At 42.4% G+C, this 18,418-nt stretch overlaps 1 protein-coding gene across 1 annotated transcript in view; it reads right to left on the bottom strand.

The window, feature by feature from the left end:
• Positions 1-15,527, bottom strand: part of Cpne4 (copine 4) — a 542,216-nt gene extending 526,689 nt beyond the window's left edge. The window contains exon 1 of the mRNA XM_023705235.1: positions 15,146-15,527. The gene's annotated coding sequence lies outside the window, so the exon portion shown is untranslated. The remainder of the gene's footprint in view (positions 1-15,145) is intronic.
• Positions 15,528-18,418: the final 2,891 nt, after the last annotated feature.

The following is an 18,418-nucleotide window of genomic DNA, read 5'->3' as shown; positions in this document are numbered from 1 at the left end:
AAAAAGCAGTTTGCAGACAGTGCAGCTGTTAATCATTGTTCACATATGGCGTGGCTGTCACCTTTACGAATCATGTTTTATCTTGAAAAGATTTCCTTTATTACCTTTTCCTTTTGCACATTCCTAAGGAGTTGTGAATTAAAATAAAAAAGGCTCTGAGGTTTACAATTCTAGAATCAACATTTTACAAATAAAACAAGCAAGAAGGTGTGCAAAAGTTTTAAATTATGCCTAGTTTTGTAAGACCGAATATAAGCATCTTCATTTCCAAACTGCAGAAAATGATACTATGCTTTATAGAAAGGGACTTCTACTCTAACATGTTACCTTAACTGCATATGAAATCTTATAAACCCTTCATGGTAAGTAGCAGAAATTCTCGCACAGATGCTATTTTAGATCAAAAATTTGAGTAACTTTGATTCAAATGGATCTAAAATTGTATCTGCTTGGGATACATCTGAAAAATGAATTTGACAGATGAAGCTATAAATTATTAGAATATTTATATATGAATAAAGAAAAGGTTTAAAATTACAACTTAGGATTTTCTATCTACTTTTCAAAATGGAATGATGAAGGCAATCAATAGGGAAGTTAAAGATCCAGAAAATTTGCTATAATCCTCCTTCTTGATAAAATAGTGCAACTTCGCTGAACATTAGTCTAGCTTATGCTTTTGATTAAATGACCTTAAAAGGAAACCTCTGCCTGTGCTTGTTAGAAGTTCTAAGAACCAAAAGATCTCAAAAGCAAAAATCCTAAAAAGGAGGACCAGCCTCCACCCCCGTTTCTGTAAGCAACACGTGCCTTTGGGTCTGTCTGTCTGTCTGTCTATATGTGCTCAGAGCCTAATACCTCTGTCCACTGGTGACCATTCAAAATTATGACATTTCATGAAGTACACTCCTACCGCCACTACAGCTAAACTAAAGCAAACCCATTTCCAGTGAAAGCTTAAAGGTGTCAGAGCCAGAAGGCAGCATGAACCGCCTCATGCCAGGGGTCAGCCACATCCTGTCCTCCTATCCATTTCTCTTTGTAAATGAAAAACAGTAACCTCGATCTTGTACATGGAAACCAAGAGCTTAAAACAGCATGCTGTCCCTGACCTGGCTGGGCTAGAAGCTCCTCATATCCTGCTGGTGGCCACCCATCCTGCCAAAGTCAGTCACTTACCAGGGATGGGTGTCAGGCAGGACTGATTCTCTGGACCCAGCCCTCTGGAGTCTGAAGTGCCTGAGAGGAAAATCCGGTACAGCTGGGATTCTGAAGCTTAGGCTGAAGCTGTGCTTGCCTCTCAGCAGAGCCAGTATGTCTCCCTCCCAAATGTCTGAATTAATAAATGATAACCTCATGGTCACATCTATGGCACTCGGCAGATGGAAACCCTGGCTATCTCTTCAGGAAAGGGGCTTTGGGAACTCCTACTCTTACAGGAAGCACAGCACATGCTTTGAATTAGGAGCCGGTTATTGGCTCCACTTCTGTCCCCTTTCACCCTCTAGAAGTAATCAATCTATAGCTCTCCTGCTCCCTGGAGAGTAATTTTGGAAATGAGCAAAAGTGAGATCCCTTCTCCACCTCTGTGATTTTCAAACATGAATGAAAAGAAAGTGATTACAGAGTGCTAATACCCCATACCTTATACAGCTGGAATGTGCCCAATTCTATGCCCACACACTTAGAAACAATCTCAAGAACGACCGCATAAGCAATACACATCCTTAACCCCATCTGCACAAACCATCTCACAACAAGCCTCAAGCACAATTTTTGATCCTCTCAATTCTTAAATCCCCTTGTTTCTCTTCAGGTAAGACACTCGATAACACTGACAGCAGATGGTCATGTTTTCTGTAGCTGCCTAATAATTCCAGCTGATGCTAAATGAATCTGACTCATGGTGACTCAAGAGATCGGCTATTCCTCTGGCACACAAGGGCAGAGTCAACAAAGGTGTCTCTGTTTGCTTCACTTTCTCTCTCACTACTACTGTGTGAGATGGCCATGAAAGATGACTCTTTAGGGATTAAAGATCTTGACTTTTAATGTGAAATGTAACATGGAACATAAGTAATTCATCAAGAAATACACATTCATACCCCAAGCACGTACCATGCACAAACTCCTCACACTGCAGAGCAACAAAGTTCTACCACTCAGCTACTTGGCCATAGTCTATATTTCTAAATATTATCTTTCAGATATTTTGAAGCCGAAGCATATTTCCTATCTGGATATGTGTAAATACAAATATTCCACAAGTGTATGGCTTGGGAAGCTTTTCCTATCACAAGTCAGGTAACATAGTTCACAGGCCATGCAGTCCCTGCTAGGTTCTTCAGGCCTGCTATGACAGTACAAAGGAGCTACGTGTAGTAACAAGTATTCCTCTGTTCCCAAAAAACTTTACCCAAAGAACAAGCACAACAATGACAACCACCAAAATAGCTCTGAACTCTGTATCCCAGAACTGAGCCATGGTGTATAGTTTGCTGATTCTTGATATAGTGGGTCTCTCTGACCATGACTTTTGTGGGCTGTAGATCTCAAGTTTGCCTGGATTAGTTATTTCACCTCAACCCCCTCTTACATCTATCAGAGATGGAAATATATATATATATATATATATATATATATGTATATATATATATGAAAAATCACAGAACAAGGTGCTTAGAATTGTCGGAATTACTCATAAAACACAGAAAAGAAATGGGAATCAGAAAAAGAATTGTTTGACTACCCTGGCTAAAAGACACAGAAGTTCCTGTCTAAGTAACCAAGTGCTGAGCCTCTCTAATTGAATATTATCTCCTCTTCTTAGCTTTGGGAAGACAATATCCACATGCTATTATATAAATTCACATTATTGCACTCCCAAAGAAAGCAATTTGTCTGCTCTGGCTGAGGCATCAAGTTAATTTCTGGACTAAATGGTTCAGATGGAGGGATTGAAGAAGTAGATTCAATCTCCCTTGAGCAGGAGGGGATGAGTAAAGAATAGGATAACCCAGCTACCTTCCTTGTTTGTGCCTCCTTTAGAGAGAAGAGGTTCTCAAAAAAAACTGTAGCAATCTGCTAGGCCACCAAGGCTCATAATTTAAAATAAGTATGTGTATTGTTCACAAGAGCCTACAAGGTCAGAACTTTTAGAATTTTAAGCAGGAAGTTCATGATGTAAAAACACAATAAGAAACTCAGCTAAAAAAGGTCTGAGGAAGTGGCTTCTTGTGGGATATGTCCCAGACTCCTGCTTGATATGGCATGAGAAGGAGGTGGAACTTGCTAGGATGGTCACTCATGCCTGGTTCTCCCTGAAAGTGTCCCTCTCCAGAATTACATTTCTTGCACACACAGATGCCCTGCAAACAGGCCCACACAGCCAAGTGGCAGAGAGGTATCGCAGCAGATTTCAGCTTCTGCTAAAGATGGCAAATGATCATCTGGTAGCACACATCTTTGTGCTTGTTTTGGTGATGGGTTGTGCTCCTGTAACACCAGTCATCTAGATAAATATTTTAAAAGTTGACTAGTGAACCATATGTTTGGTATCAAAAAGAGCACAGTTTGAAGACCGTCTCATTCCCTCTTTCCTAACTTCTCATCTAAGGACCTGTACATCTAAACAACCACACCGATTTTGCTGAAAAATTCCCCTCCATTCATTTGTTTCTATAGAAATAAGAGGTCTAAACTCAACTGATAGTCAAGTGAGAAACTTTGAGTTATGTCATCAATGATTTGGTTGGTCTTCTTAGCGAAGTTTAATGACACTGTCAAACATTCAGAATCAGCCAGAGCACCACCATGCCGGCACATCCATGGACCACACACGCTAAAGGAAAATATCTACTAGAACTTCTCATTGCCATTAGCTAGTGAATAAAAATGATGGGAAAGGGCAGTATTTCAGCAGTTAACCCATGGTTAGACACAGTTTAATTGCCAGCATTACGGGAAAGCCTCCGTCCTGTTGTTCATCTGCTTTTCTTACTGAAATGCAGCAGCAGACTTGATCTCTGCACAGCTCCTTGGTCTTCTCCAGCAGTAGCCTGTGTCGTGGCAGACCTGAATACAAGGCACATTACATGCTTGTGCGAGCTGTTGGTACTATTTCACAGCACTCTCAGCTGACGCTGAAGTTCTTCCACAAAAAAATAAAGCCACCAATCTTGGCTTGGCCCAAGATTAATACTTCATTGTTTTTCCTTTCAACAAACAAATAAATAAAATTAAATATCTAAAAGGCAGTTCCAAAATATCCTGTTTTCCCCCAGGAATCACCATGACTAGAAAATGCATGGAAAGCTCATATATTAAAAAAAAAGTTTAGAAAGAGATGAGAAGTTTCTCACCTCTGGTGGCTACAAAATTCACCAAAACAAGTTAGGATTCAAAGTCTAGGAAAGATGTTATAATTTGCTCAGCAGTGTAGCTTTCAAAGGGCAAGCAGCTTTTTTAATATAGCAAGTATCAATAGATTTATACACATGAACAAACTGTAAGGAACTCAAGAGACTGAAACCAGCTGAGACCACCAGGCTTGAATAAGGGCAACATGGTCTGGAATTTATTGTGACTATGTGCAGGCAGACAGAGGGTAGAAAGGCCATCTGTAGCAAACAAGAGAAATGAACCCCTTTTATAGGAATTGAAAGAAGGCAAGGGACATTAGATAGGAAGATTTTAATAATCAGCTATGGTCAAAGTCCTCTGGCAATCTCATATCTTAGTGGGCAAAGTCCTTAAAGCATCTGGTGTAAATCTGGCTGTCTCCCGATGTTGCAGGACCTGCAAAGCTCTTGTCCAAGCTTATCTCCTGTATGAGATCCTGTGCTTGCCAATGATGGCCTTGGTGATGAGCTGAGTCCCCAGCTGAGAATAATGTCTCTGCTGGCAAGCAGGTTGGAGGCTGGGAGAGTCAGCTCTGATTGGAACCTTACGCAAATACTCTCTGGAATCCTCAGTAATTTTTAAGAATGGAAAGGATCTGTGAGACCAAAACTTTTGAGCACATTTGTTTTAGCAGAAGGACTGTACATTTTTTAGTAAAATGGTTTTAAAGTTTGTTTTGTCTCCTCTCTCTCCTAATCTCTGTGCAGCTACACACAAGTGACTCTGCTTCTCTGATTTCCCACTTTCTGTGTATCAGACAAATCATCCTCATAATTCTTTGCACAAGTGTGTGTTCTGTGCTGAGATATACTAATGAAAAGCTCAGGGTTGTGTCTATCTTGCTCAATCCAGATGCTCAGCCTTCTATATCATTCTGCATGATATGAGAGGATCTCAATAAATAATAGTGAGCTGATTGACAGGATGGTTGCGAAGTATAAATAGGATAATATGAGCAAAGTGCTAGTAAGGAGCGCACAGGGAAAATGTCATAGGTGCGTGGCAAATGTCAGACCCCTTTCTTCACCACTAATGCTGTTTGCGGTTGTACCACACAAGAGAAAAGACACAGTAATGCTTTCTAGTACATGAAGAATTTAAGGCATTGGTTCTCAGAGTGTTCTCTCCACGCTGGCAGCATCAACATCTCCTGGAAAATGGTTAGAAATATGATTTTTTGAGTCCTTCCCTAGACCCAGAGTTAGAAACCTGGGATGCCTCTCCCTGTGCTGGTGCTGCAGCAAGCGCTCCAGATCACAACCCCTTGTTAACATGTGATGCCTGGTTTGAAGATACTCACAGGGTGGTTTCTGACTCCATGAGCGCTAGTGATATTTTGGGTTTTCACAGTAAAAAGTACCCAATATTCTGCCTACTGCCAATAGCTTAGGATCTTTTTGGACAAAGGTAGGAGATTCTTAAAGTAAATTAAAATAGATGCCTATGGCTGGCCTCGCAGGGGGAAGTGATTGACCTTATATTCAGGCCATGTGTCAGAAGCCAGTAAAAACATAGCTGGCATTTGAAATCATACTGAAACCAACAGGAACACGGACCTATTTTCTTAGACAAATCTCGGCATAACCCTTTTGTGGTTAGGAGTTGGAATATAGGAAGTGGTAAAAAAGGAAAAGGAGAAGCAAGCCATGAAAAGTGCACATATTGTCACTTAATTTTATGAGACCTTCATAAACACACTCCTAACTTTCACAACTTCCCTACAATGAAGTCACTCATTACTATTAGGGTAATTAATTATTCAAGACTCAAATCTTGGAGAGATGACACCAAGTAACACAATCTGAGCCAATTCCATGTGCCAGCAAGCTTCATCCCCACCCTAGGACACAGACACTACATCATCTTCACTTCATATCTGTGGAAGCTGAGCTGCAGGGTGTTGAACAGAGCTGGAATTTAAACCCAGGAATGTCTGCCTCAAATTTTTTGTCCACCAATTAACAATCCATTTCGCTAAATACAACACAGTGTACAGTCTTGCAAATAGAGTGGAGCACATTAAAGATGAGGGTTATGGTTTGTAATGCATAAAGAAAAACACACACAGAGTCAAAATAATCCTTGGGAAAAGTTCTCATGAATTATTCATGAAATGCAATATATATCACAGATACAACTGGGTTCAGTAAGATGTCTGTATAACTCCATGTATTCATTTAGCTCATATAATATGAAGCAAACAAGCAAAGGTTAATGAGTGGGGGTTAAGAGGTTACTAAAGGAGATTTTGAATAAGTTAAATACATTTTTGGCTGGACAGAGTATCTGCTGAGGGACTAGGCACGCATGTAATGTGACAGAGAGAGCACAGCTGGCCCTCCATATCCATAGCCCGAAGCAACTGCACATTGAAAATACCTTTAAGAACTTGCATCATCCTGAGCATGGATACTTTTTGTTATCATTCTTTAACCTGTATGACAACTCATGATAGAGCATTTGTACTATATCCATATTTGAAGTAAACTGGTGTGATTTCAAGTATACAAGAGGATGTGTGTAGCATATATACAAATACTACACAATTCTCTATCAGAAATGTCACATCCACAGATGTTATTGTATGCAGGAAGTTCTAGAGTCAATCCCACATGGATACTGAGTGACATCTGCATTTTATATACCAAGTGGTTCTGGGTTCTCTGGAATCCTACCAAGAAATGTGATGTACAGCTGCTGCCCAGAAAAGTAGAGCAGACATATTCAGAATTGGCTGTTAGGAAGCGCAGGATGCAGGGCTCTATACAGTCAGGCTGTGTGAGGGTTTGGAAAATATTAACTTTAATACAGAGGATACAAACATAAAGAATAGCCCTGGCCTTGGGGCTAGGTAGGGAAAACCTTAGACTGTGTTTCTTCTTCTACTCAATTGCTAGTACTTTAACACTGAGCAAATCATTTACAAAGTAGAATTAATCATATCAAATCAGAAAATATGCATTTGTAGGGATTACATGTGGCTAGTTTATATATTTTAATAGCTTTATTTTTTCCATGAAGTGAATAGAAATGATTTGAAGTAGTTAATTTTTTAAGCACAATATCCAAAATTTTAAAAAGAACAATATCTATATTAGGGGAAACCCACATTTAGTGCATGGTTACAATGGGTCAGGTCCTCTCTGCCTGACACAGGTAGCTCTTCACCTACTTTAATAACTGAGAAAGTAAGACACAAAGAGGTTAGGTTGCTTATGCAAAGTCAAACAGCTGCTGAGTGGCAAAGCCAGGATTCAGTCCAAATCCATTTATTTTCATAGCCTAAACCCTTATCAAAATAAAACTCCACCAATATGTATTTGTCGTTATCAAACTACATGGCAATGCAGTGAGTCCCTGACACTCTTCCTGAAAGAAACATTCTAGTCCATCAAAGTTTTCTAAGGGATGGTTGAGAACCAGGCACTGCTTGAGTTCAGTCATGGATGAGACAGGCAGAGCCTGGCCTGGTGCAGCAGGTATGACAGAAGACAGGTGGATGGGTGTGCAGCAGGAGAGCTCGGGACAAGGCCAGGAAGCATCTACCTTTGCTGTCCCTTGACCACCAACCAGCTTAGGAGTCACTTCACCTCGCTAGGCCTCAGTTGTCTCCTCATCTGGAAACAGGGGTGTGCCTGATCTTATGGGATTGCCCGAGTCTCATAGTCTCTCATTCTAGAGACATTCATTTTCCTGCCTCTTTAAAATTAAATCAGGCCCAGTGCTATTACTGTGAATGCTATTAGCTGTCCTAAATTCAGCTGTTTCCACCATTTTCCTCTTCCTGTCTGTCCCTCTCCTCCTCTGTGATTCACAATCAAGTCACAGAATTTTGGGGCACTGGTATAAAGAAACCCAACCCCAGTGACCCCAGAGCCCCCAGCCCACCAGAACAGCTGAGGCTAACACATGGGACCCAAGTTGCATGCCCATTCCTGGCTGTAGTTCATTTCAACTTCCTTAATTTTTCCCATTTTGTCACTGAAATTTTGCCTCTAAATTACCTGTCCAGTCAAAGGTACTATCTTAGTTACTTTTCTCTTATTGCTGAGACAAAATACCCAACCCCGAACATTAAAGGAGGAAAGGTTTATTTAGCTCAAAGTTTGTAGAGGTTTCAATGTATAACCAGCTGGCTCCAAAGCAGGGTGGCATTATGAGGGGCAACTATTCATGGTGGGGAAAGATACCAAATGCAGCAATCGAGGAGGGAGAGTGAGGACAAGTGTCTTTCTGTCCCTTACATTATATGCAGGCAACCCACACTAGGGCAGATACAGCACTCACACCGTTAATCCTAGCGCTCCTAACTCCAGCACTGTGCTAGAAACGAATCACACACTTGAGCTCCAGCAACCTCCAAAAACTCCCTATGACTGCAGGAGGCTTTGGGGGGACCTCAGACACAAACCGTATCAGGCACAAAAGGTAACAAAAGCATTAAGTCACCTCTAGTGCCTGCTAGCGAACTAAAAGCCTTTTTGTCATTTTAATAATGTAAAATAATGGTTTTGCATTCTATCATTCTTGTTACATTTTCATTTTTGTTGACATATGTATCAAATATAGCTTGCAACATTTTAAAAATAGAATGTTTGTAGGTAGTTTGAGACCTATCATTCCCTGCTAAGTATTTTTGGTGCTGGCAGGTTTATTTCTATTGTCTTCAAAATTACTTCCTTGTATAAATGCATTAAGCTGACTATTTAGGTACTTATTTTATTATAATATTGATGGCAATCTATACAGAGCAGGGGTACAAGTTGATTGGGTTTAGTTATCTCTATTAACACTGATAAATATATACATGAAACTAAATGCTGCTGAATGGAGTCTACCGCCACTCCTTCATCTCCTCAGAATAACCCTCTATGGACCCTGTCCTTTAAAAGCAAAACAAAGCACACATTAAAAGAAAAGCACCTGGGTCTGACAGGACTTGCAAAGGATCACCTTCTAGGTTCTTTGCGACAAAGCCAATGGCTCCGCAACTGCCCTGCGATAATCTCATCTCCCCCTTCACACTAACCACCATGAGTTTTAAGTTTTCTTCCCAGGTGCCTGTCTGCTCTTCAAGTTTGTGATGTCAAAAGATAAAAACCTCCTGTTTATCCCCAGTGCCATAATAATAATTAATAATAATAATAACAGTTATTATTCAACAAATGAATGGGCGAGACCTGTCTCCCCAAAGGGGGTGGAGATTGGAGAGCAAAGGAGATGGATACAGTTTTTGAAGAACGACCCGAGAAAGCGGGCACAAGAACTAATATTTGCGAGACCGTTTAAGCATTTCTCAGTCACAAGCATTACTAGCCCCATTTCCTGGGGCTAACACCCACTGGGGCAAGGTGAGCCACGCAAAGACAGCTTGAAAACCATACACCCACTGAAGATTCAAGCCAGGTATTCTGGCTCGAGCTCTTCCTCAGAAAACAGGATTAAGTATAAGCGAACAAAAGGCATTCGGGCTCCGAGAAGGTCTGGCGGTTTGGAGAGCTGCAAGGCTGTCCAGTCAACGAGCAACTTGCCCAAGCAGTAGAAGAGATTAAAAGGATGCTAAAGCCAACTTTGGGTCCCTATGTGGAGCATTTGAACAGGGAGCTCAGAGGCGCTGTGAAAAACAATAATTCATGCCTGGATCCACTGCTGGGGATACATTCATACCTCATACCCAGGCACATTTCTAGGGTATGGAATAGTAAACTCCAGTTCCTGAGTCTAGAAGTCACACTCATGGTCCCCAAGAGGTGGGCTCCGCTGGTGCTCCGGCACCCTCTAGTGGCCACCTACTCTAATGCTCACTCTCTAACCTGTCCTACTCTTAGCAGCCCCTAGGGCTTGCCCTGCCTCGTGCACCTGCCAGCTAGCCTCTGCTCTTTGCCTGCTTCCACCAGCAATGAATGGCTCCACAGAGGTTTGGAATCTTCTGGATGGAGAAAGCCTTTTGACCTGCACACCTTAAACCTGAGACAGTGTCTGGGGTTAAACTGAAATACTGTGTTTCCTCCCTTATGTTGCCAAAGAGAAATATCTCTAGATTTCTGGAGTTAGCTATGTTATGTTCTGAGCCTGAGAAAGAAAAGCAGCATGCAGAAAGGCTGCTCTTCTCAAATGGACCTTTAATTTAAAACAGTAAAGGATTCCCCTGTGGAGTCCTGAAACTGTAAACACATAACATCTTTTTGTTTTATTGACTCAGTTGTGACATTTAGAATAGAAAGCTAAGACTATGCATAGGTAATTCTTCACAAAACATGCACATTAACAGAGATAGCTGCAGACAATGGTTTTGTACAAATTTAATCACATCTGTTGGGAAAATATTGCACTGGCTCCAAGAGACAGAATGCAATAAGTGCCAATCCTGTTCCTTGAAACACGTCAACAGAGGTGGAACCCCCTTCCCCCCCTTATTTCCAATTCATACTCTGTAAAGATGATCAGGTCTCAGGGCACCGGAGGTTGGTGCCATCATGGTACTTATCTCCTGATAACTCAAGTCTCTTTATGACAGGAGCAGTAATCAAGAGGGTTGCTAAGTGAGTTGCCTGACTTTGAGTAAGTCACTTGTCTGAGGTTTAGTCCCCACATCTGTAAATTTAAATTGCAGGAGTCATTAGGTTATCCTCAGACTCCCTTCCAGATCTGAGAATCACAGATTCAAAGTGATAAAATTACTGTTCATTACGTAGAAATAAGCCTACCTCAGATAGAGGTAGATGGGCCCCCCAACCCCCAGGAGTGCGCCAAAGCTATAGTACTGAATCCACCACCCCAAAAAAGACATCCTGGTCACGGTCTTCTTTTCCAGACCTGCCTCCAGACCTTTGATATTTACTGAGCTAAAAGCTAGTGGTTCTCAAAAGGCTTTCAAAAAATACAGAAGACAAATACAGGATTTCTTGGGATTTTCCAATTCATAGAAAATATTCATATGGAACATATATCTTATATATTTAGTAGTTCTTAGAGCAAACAAAGAGCTCCCACATAAATGAAATATCTAGTACAGAAAAGACTGAAAATACCTGTAAGCACTACCATAGTTCTATTATGCAGCCACAAATTTTAGCCGACATGGGTAAATTTACAGCTAATTGAGCCCTTACTGTACTATTTTGAAGAGCATTGAACACATACTGTATCTTACCTGACCCATTTAATGAGCCTGATTTTGAACTTAGCATCAACCTCCACAAAAACGCCTTAACCAGAGAATGAATCTGTAACCCCAACCTAAATTACTAGGTTTGTAATTCCAACTTAAATTAACATGCTGCCTCCCAAAGCAAAACAGGAGTGCTAGGACATCCAAAAAATAATTAAAATCTCCCATCAGTTCTTTGCCATCTATATTCAAGCAAAAGAAAAGCAACTCTACTTTATGTTGGAAGGTCACTTTAATGCACCAAAGAGTGTTCTTGAACCATGTGACATTTTATTTCGAACGCATTTAAAATTTTCTGTCTTGATATTTTGCAACTCTAGTGTACTGGCTACTGTTGCCAGGGAAATGTGACTTTGGATTACTGCATGCATCCAAAGGGGGTTTTGTTTTGTTTTAAAATACTAACAAGACAAAAATGGAAAAATCAAATATAGGGAACACATTTAGTCCTTTTCCTCTTTAAAAATGCACAAAATATAGATTTTTTTTTCTTGTCACATCTCTGATTTAAAAATACAAAGACACATAAAATGCTTTTCGCAAGTAGTGTGGAGGCTTTATTCAGGTAGCAGCCAGGTGGATGTCGTCAAAGCATTCCCAGTCTTTGTTCTGGATGCAGACCCCTCTGAAAGAGTGAGGCACTGACTGCACCCAGCAGGACTATGACCTCCAACGCATTTACCTCTAAGTGGAAAAAGTATTTCTTTATGTGAGTAAGCATGGCCCTGATAGTTCAGGGTATTATCTTTCATTAATCTGCAAAGTGAAAATAGAGGAAGGCTTGATATCAACCCTATAAATACATTCAGTTGAGTTTCAAAAGATTCTAATGCAGATGTGAATAAATGTCACAATTAACCCACTTTTTACCTCTATGAGTACTATTTCTAGTTAGACAACCTCGAGGCTTTCAGTCAGTGATAATTGACTAAAACAATCTAATAAGGAGAAGAACTGAAGCATTATTCTATTTTTTTGAAACATACAAAACTTTCTGGAAATAGATAGCATCTTTGCCTCTTAGTAACTAAAACAAGGTACATTTAATCAAAATCCATATGCAAATTAAGAAACACTTTAGAACAAAATACCTTTTAATGAAAACCTTTAAAAGCAGGATCCCCTTAAGAAAAACCAGTAATTCAAACAAAATGTCATGCTGCTACTAGACACTAGTAGATAAAAAAGAAGTCTCCCCTTCTCCTTTTACACTTAGTACTCAAACAATCTCACAGCAACTATTCTTAAATAGCCAGAAGTTCTAGTAAAGTGGTTGTCTCCTGTCTATGTCCCATCTGTGCCTGTCCTCATAATGTATGCTAGGCCTGAGTCTGGAAGGATAAAAAGAACAGTTGACTATGAACAGGAAAGGCATGGGCTTCGTGCCACAGGAGCTTGGCCCTGACAGCATATGAGTAGAACTTAGGTCCCGTGACAGGTAAGGCTTTCTCACACAAGCACTGAAAGCTGTCCAGAATTCAATGTCCACTCCTGTGATGAACAATGTGGCCTTTTATGCAATGCTCAGGAAGTATCACCTAGTTCTGATGTGGTTTTGAGTTTGAACGGGTGAAACCATCAGAGTCTTCCCATCAGAGGTACTTGAGGAGATTTGGGCCTTTACTGTTACTCCCCATTGGCACGGGTATTTTAACTTAATCTTGCAGGTCCCCCTGTATTTTTACCTAATTCTCTGCATGTGAGAACCTCTGATGGACTCTGAACTCAGAGCTTTGATCTGCTAGATCAATTCTGTCAGTCTCTTGAAAGGGGGTGTGCAAATCAAATGAGTTCAATCCAAAGTGAGGGAATGAAAACCTCAGAAGTCATGTAATCACAACCCAAACCATCTGAGCTCTGTCTTATCTTCTGGGTAATCAAAAGAAATGGGAGTTTCCTAAACTTGAAGGGCATCAAATAAGTGTTTGTTGTTGTTGTTGTTCTTGTTGTTGTTTGTGGGTTGTTTTTAATTTTTTTTGCCTCTGGCTTTTGGGTAGATATGTTAAGCAGTTTAATGAATCAATACTAAGTATAAAATACTGTCATGGATTCAAAACATCTATAACCTAGGAAAGTTTTTAGGCTTTTGATTTTTAGTTGTTTTTGACACAAAGCAAAAACAAAACAAAACCCACTAATGTCTTCATAAACTGATACTGTTAGGAAGGAAGGAAAGAAAGGGGAGAAGTAGGGAAAAATTATTTGCAGCTAAGGGTGTTCATTTGTTTTGCTTTTTAGTAAGCGCAGAATTTGCTCTCAGTTTAGGGACTAGTTAGCTGGTCTTAAATACTTTGTACAGCTCAAAGTGCTGTTGAGGAAACAGAAGACCAAGTGAGTCAAGAGAAATCAGAAAAAAAAAAAAAAATCCCAGCAAAATATCAAAAGACTGAAGAGTTGGTTTGTATAGTTCTCCTGACCAAGCAGAGGTGTCACACACACACACACACACACACACACACACACACACCTTCAAATGCTATATCCTACTGAATCAAGGGATCAATGAGCAATGGGGGCTTCTTTAGCCAAGTCTCCAGCAAAGTTTGCCGGGCAGCCTCCTCCACCCTCAGGGCCTCTGCCTCCTGAGCCCTTACTACTGATCTTTTTCTGGTTTTTGCTCAAAGGATCATCTCCAAGCTGTGTGTGTGTGTGTGTGTGTGTGTGTGTGTGTGTATGGTTTCTTTTTTTCTTTTTTTGTTGTTGTTTTTTGTTTTGCCCCACCTGGACATCTGGAACCCGCCAAGTGCTGGGAGTAGACCCAGACCATACAAGGTTGGCCTGTGGCCCTGGGAGCTGGTAGAGGACAGAACCGGAAGTGGAGACTGAATGCCCACCTACTGTAAAAGGAAGGAAAGCATTTTCCTAGGAGTACTTCGCCGTCAACACACCCCTTATTTGGCGAGGACACCCCTGATTGTCTCCCCTGCACTCAATCTTAACAGTCCCTGGTGTCTGTGCTATCACACGGTGTCCCCCCTGTCCTATCCCTCACCCGGCCCTTTCTGCCTCTAGTTACTTCGTTGAACAGAAAGAAGAGAACGGAGGAGCTGTAAGCCCGTGATTAGAGTCAAACAAGGGAGCCCTGGACCCAATTAAGTATTATTGGGACCTCAAGGAAAAGGGGATGGGGAAGGAGTTGAACAAGCTGCACCCAAACTAAAGGTCGGTCAAGCTACTGTGTGGCGTTTTGTGGTCCCACAAATTTTTGGGTTACTGGAGGGGGAGCTGCAACTTCGGCCAGGACCGTCCCTTCTCCCTCCAGGATCCCAAAGCAGCCACCCCTCCCCCTGGGCTCAGGGCACCCAGCCCGACCCTCACCTTGCGGTCCCCTCCCCCTCTGCGCGCCCCACCTCAGCAGGGCTAGGGGACTTTAGGTCAGAAGACTGGACGTAAAGGACTAAAGTTCCTTTGCATTCGAGGCTGCCTGCAGATGCTTCCTCCAACAACAGCGAAGATAAACAAACGAATCCGAACGAAAACCAATGCATCTCAAAAGTTGGTCCTTCACGGAGCAGCCCCAACACACTTTGCAACCCTGGCGCCCCGAGAGCACAAGAGTTGGCGTTTACTCACCTGGGTGTGACAACCTAGGAGAGTGCAGGGAGAATTGAGCCCAGGAGCGGTCGGTCCAGCCCCCAGCGCGCGGTCCGGCTCAGGAGTGGAGCTGGGCGCTGGCCGGGCTGGGTGGCGGCGGAGGGAGGGTCGCACTCCCCTCCCCCAGCTCTACCGGGTCAGTTTAGCAACAGCGGAGAGCAAAGCTGCTGAGGGAAGAGTTTGGTCCCTCTGAAAACCCGGACTCCATCCTTGGGTGGGGGCGGGGAGGAGGGTGACAGCGTGTAGGGTGCAGCTGGGCGCTGCCAACTCCGAAAGTAAAGAGGAAGGAACTGGGAAAAGAGGCCGGGAGCGTGGGGGGCGGAGAAGGAGGAAGGAAGGAGCAGGGAGGCGAGCGGGCGGTGGGGAGATGGCAGCTTCTTTCAGATTGCCACCTTCTGACGAAACCGTGCGCCCCGCACCCGGCGAGATACTAGTTCTGCAGCCTCCGCGCGAGCGCCCCCTGCGGGGTGGTTGCAGCGGCCTCGCGCGCTGCCCCAGCTCGCGCCGCACCTGGTCCCGGCCGCGCCACACCCGCGCCAGGGCTTCAGTCTCTAGTCTTTAAGGGCCTGGGATCAGCTCTTCCACACCAAAGCAGAGGTATCGCGGGGGGCGGGAAGAGAGGGCACGAGAGTTACACTTTTTTTGCACACATTCAAGGAAACTTCTTGGCAGGATACTCCACTGTCTCCAAACCTGGTAGAGACATTACTTTCCCGCTACCCTCAGTATCCGCTGCTGAGCCTGAAATGTGGCCGAGCCTGAATTATTTTAGCGAACAAATGCATGAATAAATGAATGGACAACTAGGTTTCACCCCATAATGTCTTCCTGAATAAATCTATCTCCCAAATAAGATAAGGAAATGCTTAGGGCGCACCTACACTTAAAAATAGATGTAAGCATGCTGTCTTATGTAAGGGGTACCCACCAGCACGTGGCATGACACGCTCTAGGAAGAAATAGTAACTTTTCCTTTCCAGACCTACTCAAAGTCAAATTTAGGTAACGAAACCGTGGAGTGAAGTGAAACCATGTGTATGGTTTCTGATGGTTCTGCACCCACAGATAAACTAGGCAACTGAATTCCTTCTGCACACAGGTCAAATGTGTAAGATGCTCCCTTTGACTTTGGTAGTGTTTCGTTTTTGGTAGTGTTTCGTTTTTGGTTTTTTGTTTTTTTTTCGGAACCGGGGATTGAACTCTGGCCCTTGCCCTTGCCAGAGAAGCGCTTATTGCACTGAGCCATCTCCGCAGCCCCTCTCCCTTTGACTTTGAAAGGCATGGAAGGCACTACAATATGGACAAGGATACAAGAAGACGGGAAGTTCTCCCTCCCCATGCAGCTTAAAAGCTTAACAAGATCTCTCCTTGGGTGAAGGGGTCTTCAACCAAGAGCTTTTTTGCCAACTATAGTTCCCAATTACAGAAGCCAGAGAAGAACTAATAGGATAAGGAGCAGGACCATATTAATGGCTGTATAAAATGGTTTGGGAATTGTCTTTGTTTCATTTGCTCATTTTTATGGTGCTGGAGGTTAGACTCGGGGCCTTCTTGCTGAGCTACATGCCCAGTCTTTTTCTTTTTCTTTCTTTCTTTTTTTTTTTTTTAAACAGGTAAACTGAATTGCTAAATTGGCCAAAGGTGGGCATGAAGTTGCACTCCTCTTGCCTCAACCTATCAGAGGGCTGGAATGATACATGTGGGCCTCTTCCCAGCCCAAGATCTTTAAGGAGGGATGAAAAAGCTTCACAAAGAAAAGAAAGAAAAAACTCAGTTCCTCCAGTCATCTCCCAAACTCCTCTGAAATAAGATAGCACTAACTGTGAGCCCTAGGAAGACAGAAAGACTCAGCCTGCCAGTACACAGAAGTTCCCAAATGAATCCATGGGTTTGCTTTGAATGTGAAAGCCTGAGTCATGTGCTCATACACAAGCCAATCCCCAAGGGCCTGAGATACGGGATTCCAATAATGGGTCAGATTTACCACTCTTGGGTTGTGCTTATAGCACTCTGGAATCCCAGTGGAGCCCAATCTGAACCACACGAACTGAAAGGGAAAAGAATGTTCCTCCAAGGGATACTCAGGACTTCCCTATGGGCAAAGGGAGGATGGATGCTGGGCAGGCAAAAGCAACACATGTTTTCTAATTCCCTCCAGGTTTTATTAAGAAGTGTAACAATGGAGATGAACTTGAAGTCTGTAGCGGGCTGAACTTGCAAAGATGATAAAAAGAAAAGAGAAAGTTATTATTCATTTATTTGCATGTTGATTGTAAATTCTAAAATTTGGGTTCTATAAAAATAGGTGATATGTCTCTGTACAATCTTGTGCACAAGTACAACCCCAACGCCCATAAAAGTACCTGTCACTTAGCAAGTAGTCAATAAACGTATCTTAGGTTTAAAAGGCTTTAAAGATCTTAGAGACCATTTAGCATAAACCTCTCTTTTGTAGGTCAGAGAAAAGGTATTAAGATGTGCTGAGCATGTACTATTTCCAGGAATCTCTTAGGCACTCTACTTACTACCCTAGTATTTAATTTTAATAGTCCCCTTCCCAAGTAAGTTTTATTATATAGGCAAAAATAATCGAGGATCCAGGTGGTCAGAATGAACAGACCAGAGATAGAATTAGTTACCAGGGGAACAGGGAGTGATAGCTGCAGAGGGCTCTGAAGATGGTAACCAAGAATGGATAACACATGGGCAACAGAATAGAAGTAGAGCCAAAGCCCATAGAGAAAAATCTAGTACAGTTATCTTTGGCCCCCGTGTTAAAATCATAGACACACAAACTGAAGCAGCATCACAACTTGTGACAAATATGGTTTCCGCTGCCAGCAGGCTTTGGCTCCCTAATTAGAAACAAACAGTTGCCTACAAGCCAGTATGCAAAGCACACATGCAGAATTATGCCAGCATTTTTTCTCAAGGCATGCCACTGAAGGTAAATTCAAAGAGCCTCTTTATAGGGCACACAAGAGGAATTTACTCCCACCTCTCATATAGAAGCAACATCTCATCTGAACAAGCAAAGATCCATAACCAGCTAGTATGTCTTCACTCACTGCCCCCACAGCAAAGTACCCACCAGCCAGAGCCCCCCTAACAACCAGAATCCCTCTGTCTGTATCACTCACCTCCTCCCAACTCTTCTTTTCATGGATGCTGAGCTGCTTGGATCTGCAGCCATGGTCAAAATTATCTAAAGCCAACAACCCACAGTGCGATGGTGGCACTGGCGTTGCCAAG

Source organism: Octodon degus, unplaced genomic scaffold (genome assembly GCF_000260255.1).
Source record: "Octodon degus isolate 3935 unplaced genomic scaffold, OctDeg1.0 scaffold00008, whole genome shotgun sequence".
In the NCBI taxonomy this organism is placed as follows: domain Eukaryota; kingdom Metazoa; phylum Chordata; class Mammalia; order Rodentia; family Octodontidae; genus Octodon; species Octodon degus.
Note: the sequence above shows the minus strand (reverse complement) of the source record. Positions and strands in the feature narration are given on the sequence as shown.